Genomic DNA, 12878 nt, shown 5'->3' with positions numbered 1-12878 from the left:
GTTAATCATTTACAGGTGAGTAGACAAGAACACCTCAAATATAGATTCTTTTTTAAGAACACAATGCGCCGTTCTATCTATCTATCTATCTATCTATCTATCTATCTATCTATCTATCTATCTATCTATCTATCTATCTGCCTGCCTGCCTGCCTGCCTGCCTGTCTGTCTGTCTATTTACAGATATATGTATCTCTACTAAACTATGTAACTATTTATCAATATCTTCTACATATATTATATACATACATACATACATACATATATATATATATATATATATATATATATATATATATATATATATATATATATATATATATACATATATATATATATATGTATGTATGTATATGTATTACATAATTACATGCATGAATAACTGTGCATAAATATAAATATACCCATGTGCATATGTGTGTATGTGTATAAATGTATATAGATATTTCTACACGTATGCGTGATTCTGGTGGTGTACGTATATCCAGAACGAGAAGTCAATAACAGGGAAAAGATGAATAACAGGCAAGGAAAAGCGAGGAAGAGGAAACATTAAGCATATCACAGGGGAAGATATGAGAAAAGATGAAAGTTTCTAAATTATAGAGATGGCGTTCAGCAGATTTTCTTTCGAAGTGAATGTATTTGAAAGAAATATATAAGATGGAAAAGTGAAGAGCTGAACTTTTCTATACGTGTGGAAAAGATGTATAGGGAAAGAATATAACATAGATATTGGAGGTAGAGATTAAAAGGTGTGAAACAATGGCGGTGAACTGAAAATGTAAATGTGTCATGTTGGAAGAACCAATTGGGAAAATTGAGAAATTTGGTGAATGCGGATATAGTTCTAAAAACTTCTTATTGAAATCAAAATAAAATAGCTTAACCTACTGGTGTGCATACATACATACATGAATACATACACACACACACATATACACACACACATAAGGATATATATATATATATATATATATATATACATATATAAGCTCATACATTTATGTATATTTCTATATGCACATGTCTATATATATGTGTCATATATAGATATACATATATGCATACATGTATGTATACATGTGTTTATGTATATGTATATATATGTGTATGTATATTTCTGTTTCTGTGAATATATATATATATCCATATATACATTCATCATACATATGCATGTGTGTGCATTGTGTGTTGTGTGTTGTGCTTGTTGTGTGTGCGTGTGTGCTTGTGTGTGTGTGTGCTTGTGTGTGTGTGTGTGTGCTTGTGTGTGCGTATGTGTGTGTGTATGTGTGCGTGTATGTGTGTGTGTGTATGCGTGTGTGTATGTGTGTGTGTGTGTGTGTGTGTGTGTGTGTGTGTGTGTGTGTGTGTGTGTGTGTATTAATCTTAGTTTCGTTCTCTGCTGTTGTATATCTTGACTTCTTGACTTCAGTAAGGCGTTCGGCAATGTAGATCACAATATCCTCTTATCGAAATTGTCAAATGATGGAATCCATGGAAAACTACTACTCTCGTTTAAGTATTTCTTGGCGAACAGAACATACATAACCTGATGTTCATCGGTGTAATCCACTCAAGGCCCTCAAATGTTACCCGTGGTGTTCTGCAGTAGACTCTTTTGATCTAGCTTCTCTTTATAGCCTATACAAACGACAACTGATGTACTACCAAACGCAAGAAAATGAAAATATGCACAAATGACTAAGCTCCATAAAATTATGAAAGAAGAAGGAGACCAAACTAAACCCCAGTCTGCTCTTCATGCTGCACGTCAATGGGTAGCAAGGACAAAACGCTGTGAAATGAGGGAACGTTTGAACTCGTGCACCATTCTAAGAAGACTGTCCTTCAAAAACCGTATTCCTTTTATTCAGAGGAACTTCTCACAGTATTAAATAATATTAGTAACTTAGGAGTGATTGTTCACACCAGCTGGAGTACCCACATCGACAAAAACCATATGTCTCACAGAATGAGCTTCTGTATCTTCAGAACTTTGTGGTCCAGAGAGGAAGATGTCATTATTCATCTACCCTCCTCCTTTGTACAGCCACACCTAGGGTACTGCTGCCCTCTGTAGTCTCCTCACACCAAAGAAAACATTACGGGAATAGTATCGTTCCCGAGGACATTCTATAAAGACTAAAGGGCATGTGTGATCTTGATTATTGAGACTGCCCTAAAACATATGCTGATCTACTGCCACAGCACTAATCTTACCATCCTTTCTTCACAGGTTCTTACATACAGATTTAAAGATATTTGGAGTTCTGCTTCTCCCAGTTTAACTTCCTACTACGTCTATCGAGGCCACACCGACTGAACAGTCTTACCTCCGGTATATCTATATATCCGGTAGAGCATTCTCCGGGAGACCATCTTTAAGAAAAGCTAATAGTTGTCTCACTCCCAGTTCATCGAATACTAACCTGAAATTTCTAAATCCTTGCATTTCCACGTGATAATCATTAACACTGTATTATGTGAATCTATCCTTTTCACAGATTTTCGAGCAATTCTGTTAAACTTAAAATGCTTAACGGATTTTGTCGCCAATTAGGCGTCTATAACACAGGCTGTACTGGTGTAGGTTATATGACACACACACACTCACACACTCACGCGCCCGCGCACACGCACACACACACACACACACACACAGAGTTGTCAAGGCTAGTGAAGGTTGTAATATAGTTAATTTGTAGCAGTAAAACATAAACCAAATGACTCGGTTGGAACATTAAAGGCGGCGAGATGGCAGAAACGTTAGCAAGCCGGGCGAAATGCTTAGCGGTATTTCGTCTACCGTTACGTTCTGAGTTCAAATTCCGCTTAGGTCGACTTTGCCTGTCATCCTTTCGGGGTCGATTAAATAAGTACCAGTTAATCACTGGGGTCGATGTAATCGACTTAATCCTCTTGTCTGTCCTTGTTTGTCCCCTCTATGTTTAGACCTTTGTGGGCAATAAAGAAATAGATATTAGACCTTATATCTCGATCGTTATTTCAGTGAGCCATTTCCACATAATTTTTGAAATTTTCTGAAAGCTTTTAGAAATTCTCTAAAGAGCATCGAATATTCGTTCGTTAGTAACAGTTTTCTTCCTTAAAATGTATCTTCACAAAAACATGAAAACGCTATGTGAACAGCTACATTTCTTGAAGTAAATTGTTGTAAAGCTTACATCCTCTAAAAACTGTACGCTGTTTCCTAACCACATATCTTCATTACTTACAAGTAGAAAACCTATTCTTCCGTTAAAATTTTAAATATCATGTCATGATATTCAATTTAAAGTGTCTGATCAGCCGTTTCCTTTGTATAGTTACCAAATTTATCATTCTTTATACTCTTGCCCTTTTCTTTTTCTTCCTACATCTTATTTTCTTTCTCCCTTTCTCTCTCAATCCCTCCATGCTTCATATATACTCTTCAAAGATAACAGCAACGAATGCATGAATGCCCGTTATTCTAATCATATTCTTTATATGATTCTTTTTCCCTGTATTACTCTATTTTGTTCCCATCTCTTTGTCCTTAGTTTTCTCTTCTTTAAACCTTTTCTCTCTCATTTTCTGTATTCTTTTATCTTTTCTAATTTCCGTTTATACATTTTAATTTGTGCTTTATTCATTATCTCGCTCTCTGTCTTCTTCCTTTCCTACCTGCCTGCTTCCCACTTATCGCTGAGGTTTCTGAGATCTCACTCTTAATATTTCATTAAGAAATTGTCGTTCCATTATTCGAACATTGAATTTCAAGTTTTAAATATTTAAATGTGCTTAAATATAAAATGTTGAATATTTATGAACCTCGTTTTGACATATTTATATCTAAATATGCTTGTATTGAGGAAAACTGTAGAGAAGAGGACAGATAAACGAATGCAAAATTTGTTAACCCTACCTTTTCATGTGTATACTATTCCCTGACATAGCTTCACCGACGGCAATAAAGCGAAATTTGAATTTGAATTTTTTATCCGTTTAAGACACATGCTTTTAATATAAAATGTATTTTGTCCAAATACAAATGCTCTTTGATAGAATTAGAAATTCATTAAATTTACCCTATTTTCAATTACAGAAAATCAGATCTTATATTAAACACTTTTTGATTAGCTAAGTTAAATCTTTCAAAAATATAACAGTTATAACTTTAGAAAGAAACAGTTTGTTATACCTACCCTTTGGACCGTCAGTACATATCAGGCTCCCCCACTTCATTAATTATTCTGCTGATTAACTCTAAAATAATCGTCTGTCGTTGTTGTGCATATCTATGTGATCATTTCCGTCGATGGACCTGTATACATTCGATCAACAAGTATTACTGGTGATCTGCATATGGCAAGCTGTAGTAAACTGTTGAACTCTTGTATTTCAGCATCTAGTTGATCAGTGCATGCACCATCTCATTATTTACGGTTCTTTTTACATTTTCAATGCTCATTATTACTCTTCTGTCGTGAATCGTATACATTTTGTGGCAGACACGGAGAGCAGAAACAAAGCTTGCAACAAATATCTATCTCAGCTGGTCTGCAAATTTACGATCACTTGCCATTGTCGATCATTTTCAAGGAGATATATGGTTTGCAATATGAAAATCCTTATCAGATTAAATTGCTGAACATATGTCCTGTAAATTTGTTGGAACGGCACTATGCTGAAGCAACAGTCTCAGAGTACCGTACCCATTTAAATGATGGATAGTTAATACTCTGCGAACATCGTCTGGCATTCCTTCAGGTTATCTTTGCTTCCCTTATTGAAACCACGCGAGGACTGCTACCCATAATGTTCCAGTAATCTGCCGAATAGGTTATTTTGGGGCTGCTAGGTTTTCAGTATTTTTATCAACATAAGCTACCAGTACAGTTAATTGGACATGTTGAAGGGCATCTTCTGTATGTACGCATATATATACATATATATATATATATGCTTACATACATACATGCATATATAAATATATATATATATGTATACACACCTATATATATATATATATATCGCAACCCAAAATTTTAGAAAATTAAATAAGTAAGTGAATGGTAACTTTACCGTTGAGTGTGCTAAATAATAAGGAACTAAAAGAGAATGACTCACCTCAGACACAACAAAATATACTTCAACACACGAACTCACATAAAGAATATTGCAAATCATATATTAAACAAGTATATGTATATATATATATATATATATATATATATATATATATATATATATATATATATACATATATATATACAGACACACATATGCATATACATAACTCTCAAGTGTGTGTCCTTTGTACAAGTATTGAGGGGTGTGGTTTGCGGTTTTACCTCGTTTAGTTTATTTCTATTTTTATCTTAGTTTACCATACTAATATATTCGTTCTTATTCACTGATTTTCTTGACATAAGAAACAATGCCATTTCCGTGATGACAATCAACAATTAACCACCATTGTACGTTTGATGTGTCTATTGCTTTTGTGTGGAATAACTTATATATTTTTTTTTCATTGGACAAATAACTGTAAAATCTGTAGAATTTGTTACTGATATGTAGTGTGGCGCAAGAGATATTTAATTCTCTGTAAGGACTTAATAACTAAATTCTGTTTATTATGCGTGTGTCGAAATGAGAACATGTTTACGTATTGCTTGCTGAAACTTTTGTCGCTCATGCTGGTGTATAACCTAGTAAATTATCTTTCAAGTGGATCTGCGACAGTCGCTTGGTAAAACGCAAGGAATGCGCTTTGTATACCTTGCATATTAAAGTTAAATATTCCTTTCATATGACAGGAACAGACGTCGCGCAGCTTTAGATGAAGGGCTTATTTTATGTAGCTTAAAAAGGAATTTGTTTCTAAGATCATTAGCTGTTTACGTGATCTGAAGCTAAGCTAATGTTTGTATGAGGACGTGTAGTACGAATTGTTTGGTATTTATAACCTGCGTTAATATACTCCATGCTAATAATGCAACGATAGCTAAGTTTTCCTAGCTAAACATATTGTGTCCTATCAGTAAACATTTCGAGAGGAAATTTAGCAACATCTAAAAGAAGTTGAGATGAATAAACTTTAGCACGCTAGACGTTTAAGAGTATGTATTTACTATTTAATGTTCTCTAATTCGGCGAGCTGGCACATTCTGTACAGCGATGCACAAACTGCTTAGCGGCATTTCGTCTCTGTGTTCTGTGATCAAATTACACAAAGGTCGATTTGCCCTTCTTCCTTTCGGATTCGATAAAATAAGTACGACATGAGTACGGGGGTCAATTTAATCGATTTACCTCCTGCCTCGAAACTGCTGTTCTTGTACCAACATTTGAAATCAATATTTACTGTACTCACTATATTGAGCAGTCGTTTCAAGTCTTTGTGATAGTTCCATGTCCATAATTACAGTTATTAAATCCACTGATAATATATAAACCCACCTACCCGATAATGTATTAATCCACCTAACCGAAAATGTATACGTATGTTTTGAACATTCTGTGAGAGATATTCTTCCGATGGTTGTTTAAACCGACTGGGTATAAAAGCACCTCTCTTCATCGCATCATCCGTTATCTTGAGAAATGTATTGAACGGTACTATAGTGATAACATCATCATTTTGTCCTCAGAGTCACTTCAATTATTTTACGCCGTCTAATGAGGGATATAAATCTGGAAACAGGATATGCCGTACAAGAAGACGTGCACAAGAAGCGATCATGTATGATGGAGACATTCGCTCATACCGTTCACATCGCCAGTGTTATAAACTTGATGTTATAGTTTAAAAATATAAAGGCATTTGTTGACGAAAAATACAGCGTTAATACTAATTATGTCCTGTGGGGTTGTATATTTTATGTCTATAACAATATCAATCTTTTCCCTATCTCTACCCGTAGACTCAATCACACACTCAAATCAATATATATATATATTCAAACGTCAGAAGCGCATTCATTCCAATTAAGGAAGCTGATACTAATGTTATTCACGAGAGAAAATGTTGCTATTATGCGAAAATTCTTTTGGGGTTTAAGGGAGTAGCTAAGTATTATTTGACATAGCCATGCCACGTTGTAATAAGGGGTGCGATTTCTTAAATAACATAATTGTATGCTATGTTTCTTTAGAATTTGTGTTCTACTCATATTGCTACTCACCTTCAGGATGCGACATTCAATTTGCAACGTATGATTGGTCATACAATGGATACCTTTAGGAATGTGTTTATCAAAATATTCAAATGGCTACATTTAGAAATTACAGTTGAGACGTATCTACGTATTATCAATTTCTTTGATATAGCTTAAGATATATTTACTGGTAAATATCCCTTTTGTCGTAAATCGAATGGCGAATTGAAGTACATTAATATAAGATCAGCCACGCAAAAATAATGATAAAACCCCCCCAAAAAACTGCATCATCATCGTCTTTGTCATCAACGTCATTATCATCGACGTCGTCAGTGTCGTCGTCGTCGTCATCATCATCATCATCATCATTATCAGTGGGTGTATATGCATGAAGCCACATCACAAACAAGAGCGTAATGGCGCTGCTCATTATTGTGATGGCAAAATGAAAAACGATCGTCTTAAAGACACAGCGCGACATATGTCTACAGATGCCTTAATAATAATTGTAGCCATAACGTGGATGATGATCATAATTGATGACGACGACGACGACGACGACGACGACGATGATGATGATGACGATGACGATGACGACGAGAAAAAATACCACAAGGATCACACCTGTTCGCGCAAATAATATCCGTATACTGGGAAATATGTCTAGTCATTTTCAAATACTTATTCGATATTATTTATAAACCATTTATAAAAGTTACGGGGTGTTATAAGCTTCATACATCTCCCGATCGAAGAGTCAAATCTTTTCATATCCATGTAACAGTTACATTCAAGAGAACCCTGTCTAGCAATATACATCGTTCTAAAACTTTAGTTTACAGTAACCCCTCGACTATCGCGGGAGTTACGTTCCAAAAGGCTCCACCATAGGTGAAAATCCGCGAAGCAGAAACAGTACGGTACTGCATGATTTTTGTAACTTGTGTATATTTTATTATAAATGCAAGACAACAACACGGAAGAATCGACGTAAACTTAAAGAATAAACCCCGATAGGTGAACAGTGATGGGTGAACGGCGATATGGCGAGCGATTACTGTATAGCATTACGATTTCTCTTCCAGATGACATTAAATTAAAACGGTGCATAGGGACACAATGGACTCTTACTGGGAGAAGATTCTCTAAATATATATGTCTATGCATATATATTCGCATAAACGTATACGATCTTCTGTTCCTATCTATCTATCTATCTATCTATATATCTATCTATCTATCTATCTATCGCTAGCTATCAGTGGAGGCGTAATGGCCCAGTGGTTAGGGCAACGGACTTGCGGTTGTAGGATCGTGGTTTCCATTCCCAGACCGAGCGTTGTTAATGTTTATTGAGCGAAAACACCTAAAGCTCCACGAGGTTCTGGCAGTGGGGGTGTCGAACCCTGCTTTATTCTTTCACCATACCTTTCTCTCACTCTTTCTTCCTGTTTCTGTTGTAGTTGTATTCCAAAGGGACAACCTTGTCGCACTGTATGTTATGCTCAATCTCCCCCGAGAACTATATTAAGGATACCCATGTCTGTGGAGTGCTCAGCCACTTGCAGCTGATCGGATCAGCTGGAACCCTCGGCGTCGTAACCGACGAAGTACCACGTATTTATCCATCTACCTACCTATCCATCTATCAGTCTAACCATCATAAGCATGTATTATTCGTTCTTGAAAGAACACGTGTACATATATACAAGTGTGTGTCGATATAAAGGCGTGTGTATATAAGCAGAACGACTCAGTTTTACTCAAGATCTATTCACACACGATTACTCATCCTGTCCTTAACAGCTGGAATATCACTACCAAAAGATACGGTGGATTTGAAGAGCCAGGGCATTGCGGCTCTTGCACTTTGGATATTCTATCAATGTTATTGTTATTCATAATGATATATCCATTAAAAATCTGCTTGTAAGTCTTCGTTTGCTAATTAAATTTTGAAGAAAGTGTAATAATATAAAAGATGATTTATTTGAATATTGATGAATATTAAAACTAGCTGATTAAAGAGCTCACAATATTCAAACCTCACTAAAATCTGATAAAAACAAATTATATCGCTGTTGCGATCCTACATTCATCAAATGCGTAGATTCCCGATAGTGTATAAAAGTCTGGAGATACTTTCAATGTATTAAAGCAATGCGCTCTGGCTTATACGTATTTTGACGTAATTTCTTATTTCAATCATATAGTATATGTGCAATACATTTGCGTAAATGTTAGATCGTTCTCTCTGTATATGTGTGCAATTCTTAGCATCTGCATGTGTGTGTTTTCGTGCATGTTCCTATGCATTTAAATATGCTTGAATGGATGTTATTTTTATGAAGTTGATATAAACTCTTTATGACAAACTGCAACCACCTCTGGCGATCCTTTTCCATTCACTTCAATTTTTTTTATTTATGTATGGGATAATTTTTTTCTTTATATTCTGCCCCTCGTGTTTGTAGCCTTAAAGTTCTTTTGACTTTACCCCCACCTTTCTATCGTAATATACACAAAGCAAACCGGCTAAATATTCAGACATAATCACATATATAGTATAAACAAATGTAATCATTTACATACGCACGTTTATATATGTGCGTGCATATACGTATATATGTATGTATGTATGTATATATATATATATATATATATATATATATATATATATATATATATATATATATATATATATATATATATATATATGTGTGTGTGTATATATATATATATATGTATGTACGTATATATATATATATAATGCATGTAAGTATATACACCAAAAGAGGTACTATAAACAGCGCAAGCATTTTATAGCCAAGTAACTATGAAGTTCCAAACCCTTAATTTCATCGCTGTTAACATCACTTCATTCTGTTTACTGAAGCGAATGAATTGAATTTTCGGAAATAATTTCTACAGTAAAATCGATATTAGCTATAATAACCTCATCCTCTTCAACTTTCCGAAAATTAGGTTTTAGAATGGATATTCCTAATATAATTTAGCCTCTACCTATAAACTCCATAATCTCACTCACATATCACTTTTCGTTTTATATTCTTTATTTTTTTCTAAAACGTTTCCTCTTTTCCTTCAGCATTTCTTTAGAAAGGATTGGTCACCATATTAAAATATAGTTTCATTTCTAGCAAACCATAAAATGAAGGAGCATACCATGAAAGCTCCTTTATTTACACATCCGTGAAATAATGTGGAATATATTGACTCATCGCAGAATTTAGAAAAGTAAAAATGAAGAAAAATAGCAACATACTTTTAGAGTAAAACACATTAATGTTCTTAATAGTTATCTTATAGAAGACGGCAGATTGACTTTTAAATGTCAAACGTTGATAGCGTTAATGTTATTTTTACTATTACTATTAATTTTGTTAGTGGTATTGTCGTTTCTTCCTTTTAATTTTATTTTTTCATTTCATATTCTTCATATTCTTATTGCTGCTGCTGCTGTTGTTGTTGTTGTTGTTATTTTACAGCTGCTGCTGCTCTCATGGCAATTTCTATCGCTGCTCTTTTCCAAGTATGAGCACAGCGTTAACAATGTCAAATAACAAACATGGACGTCAAACATGTTTGGGGAAAAAGAAAAAAACTTTATACTCCTCGTTCACTTTGATAATTTCACTTTCATAGCTTCTGGGAGGGAAGTAGAAAGTGAAGAAATATAAACTCGCATTAAAACTCAACAAAATTTCCATACATGTTATATTTTTCTAAGGCTGTACCTGCAAAAGTTGTAAGTATACGTACGCACACGCGATTACGCACACACACTTACACACATACACACACACATACACACACACACACATACACACACACACACACGCACACACACACACAAACACATACTGAACTACACAGATAAAAATATATATGTATATGTCTGTAAGTACCTACGCATTTCAATGTGTATACATATACATTGGAATACACACATGAACCTATATGCATATATTTTACTTTTTCTTAGACATTAAAAAGGAAGACATCTTTCGATTTTGAAATTCATTATTCTAACTCTCGTTCTTAAATCGTGCCTTGGAATCAATAACAAAAAATAATAATGTGTATGCTTGAATATATATACACACACACACACACACAACACACACACACACACACACACATATATATATATATATATATATATATATATATATATATATATATATATATATATATATATATATATATATATATATATATATACATACATATGTATATATACATGTGTGCTAGTGTATGTGTATAAAGATTATAAGTATACTGTAGTTATATGTCTCGTTACGTAACAGGTTAATGCTACAGCACACTGCTGCAAATTTACTTACTCACTATGATCTCTAAGAATGAAATGGCGCATTGCTTTTACTAGCTAACCCAGTTAAAACGATCTAGGATATGTGCCTTAGATTGTGTGTGCATACACACACAGGTACACACATATATATACATATATTTGTGTGTGTGTTGTCTGTGTGTGTGCATATATACATGCATATATGCATATATGCATATATATATATATATATATATCGATGGATAGACAGATAGATAGATAGATAGTCAAATCAGACAATCGAACACTAGATATAACAATAACAACAAAGAAGAGGTTGTGTGCATAGAATGTATTACTTTAACACTCAGTAGAAAGACAGAGTTTTTGACGGTTCGAGCATAGCTCATTGTCAGTAGAGGGATAAAGAGAAAGAACGACATATATAATACATCAACAGACAGACAGAGAGATAGATAAATAGATAGACAGACAGACAGTTAGATAGACAGATGAATAAATAGATAGATAGATAAATAGATAGATAGATAGATAGATAGATAGATAGATAGATAGATAGATAGATAGATAGATAGATAGACGGGTAGATAGATAGAGGAATTGAAATATACGTATGCATTTATGCATTTGTGTTGGCTGTTGGCGTGTGTATGGGTCTGTGAGTGCATGACGAGTTATTTGATCTTTGACCCTGAGTTAAAGCTAAAACGGCTATATAGAGAAACAGGCACTTTGGCCAGCCAAAGCACATGAACAATTGGTTTGACGGAATTATGACAAAATAATAATTGTTTAAAGTGATGTTAAGTGAAGCTAACAATTTGTCTGTGTTATGAATGCTAATAAAAATCTTCAACGCTATTATTATAGCTATGTATGTATGCATGTATGTATGTATGTATGTATGCCTGTATGTATGCATGCATGCATATAAACATGTATCTGCATGTATATGTATGTATATATGTATGTATATGTATGTATGCATCTATCTATCTCTATCTATCTATCTATCTATCTATCTATCTATCTATCTATCTATCTATCTATATATATATCTATCTATCTATCTATGTTTGAATTAAATATGATATAATCAATATCTCCTTCAAATTTTGTTTATAAATATACTCTATGGAACACTCAACCGACTATTTAAAGACAGGGGATAAAATTACGATATGCGAATAGAAATTTCGTGGATTTATTAATGGTGACAGATTGTCAATCTGTTTAATATAAAATTTCAGTGTATGTAGGTAAGTATGTATATATGTATGTATGCATATATATGTATACAATATATATACATATATATAAATATATTTATATATAAATATAAATATATATGTGTATAGGCATATAAATAAATAATTAAATATATATATATA

At 33.7% G+C, this 12878-nt stretch overlaps 1 long non-coding RNA gene across 2 annotated transcripts in view; it reads left to right on the top strand.

Annotated features, from left to right (window-relative positions):
- Positions 1–12878, top strand: part of LOC128248526 (uncharacterized) — a 21966-nt gene that overhangs the window by 2633 nt on the left and 6455 nt on the right. Inside the window, exon 3 of one of the 2 annotated variants that reach the window (XR_008264700.1) lies at positions 2240–2456. The exons of the other annotated variant lie outside the window; for it this stretch is intronic. This is a non-coding gene — a long non-coding RNA (uncharacterized LOC128248526). Of the gene's footprint in view, positions 1–2239; positions 2457–12878 lie in introns of those variants that run through there. 2 annotated transcript variants of the gene reach the window in all.

This window comes from Octopus bimaculoides, chromosome 8 (genome assembly GCF_001194135.2).
Source record: "Octopus bimaculoides isolate UCB-OBI-ISO-001 chromosome 8, ASM119413v2, whole genome shotgun sequence".
NCBI lineage: Eukaryota > Metazoa > Mollusca > Cephalopoda > Octopoda > Octopodidae > Octopus > Octopus bimaculoides.
This window is presented reverse-complemented; position numbering and strand designations above follow the sequence as displayed.